This window comes from Tupaia chinensis, unplaced genomic scaffold (genome assembly GCF_000334495.1).
Source record: "Tupaia chinensis unplaced genomic scaffold, TupChi_1.0 Scaffold144702_1, whole genome shotgun sequence".
Classification (NCBI taxonomy): domain Eukaryota; kingdom Metazoa; phylum Chordata; class Mammalia; order Scandentia; family Tupaiidae; genus Tupaia; species Tupaia belangeri.
Window position 1 is genome coordinate 3,245,543 of NW_006204563.1, and position 960 is coordinate 3,246,502.

General features: G+C 40.4%; 1 protein-coding gene across 5 annotated transcripts in view; it reads left to right on the plus strand.

Moving 5' to 3' along the window:
- The window catches only part of EPS8 (EGFR pathway substrate 8, signaling adaptor), a 209,188-nt gene that overhangs the window by 162,877 nt on the left and 45,351 nt on the right, over nucleotides 1–960 (plus strand). The gene's annotated exons all lie outside the window — the stretch shown is intronic.

The window sequence follows — 960 nt, forward strand, 5'->3', positions numbered from 1 at the left end:
GGGGAGGATTTTCACAAATACCCAGGATGGAAAGGGCATTCCCAGTAGAGAGAGAAGAACAAGTGAACTCATGAAACAGGAAAGTCACGAGAAAGGAATATGCATATAGGTTTAGCTGGATATATATGGACTTGGAGCAGTAGATGATTGTGGAGAAGGGAGGGAGGAGAAAGGGGCTTAAATGAGACAGAGAGGGATGAGTAGGGCTGGGTTATTAAGGCTTCTGATGCCACACTAAAGAGAGTGTGGTTCTGTAGAACATGACATAATTGCACCTATGCTTTAGAAATAGCAGTTTTGTAGTTGAGTCTAACAAGGACAAGGACAAAGACAAAAGTAACTGGGGACAAGAGGCCTTTTGGGATGTTACAGCTGTAAGAGAGATCCTTTATTAATCATTATGCTCCAGGACTAGAACAGTGGCAGTGGGATTGGAAAGAAAGAGGAGGTAATTTAAAAAGTTACGCATTTTTTCATATGCCTTTTAGCTATTCGTATATCATCTTTAGAGAGTGGCTTTTTCAACTCATTCTCCCATCTTTTAATAGGATTGATCGTCTTTTTTCGAAACAGCTGCTTGAGTTCCTTGTGAATTCTAGTTATCAGTCCCTTATCTGACGCATAATTCACAAAAATATTTTCCCATTCTGAGGGCTGTCTATTCACACTAATTACTGTGTCTTTTGCCATGCAGAAACTTCTTAGTCCGATGTAATCCCATTTGTCTATTTTGGGGATTATTGACTGTGCTTTGGGGGTCTTAACATCCCTCATTGTAAGGGAAATGCAGATCAAAACAACAGTGAGAGAGCACCTAACCCCAGTCAGAATGACGAAGATTAAAAAAAAAAGATAAGTGCTGGTGGGGTGTGATGAAAGGGGAACTCTCTTACACTGCTGATGGGAATGTAAATTCGTCCAGCCACTGTGGAGAATAATTTGGAGATTCCTCAAAAATCT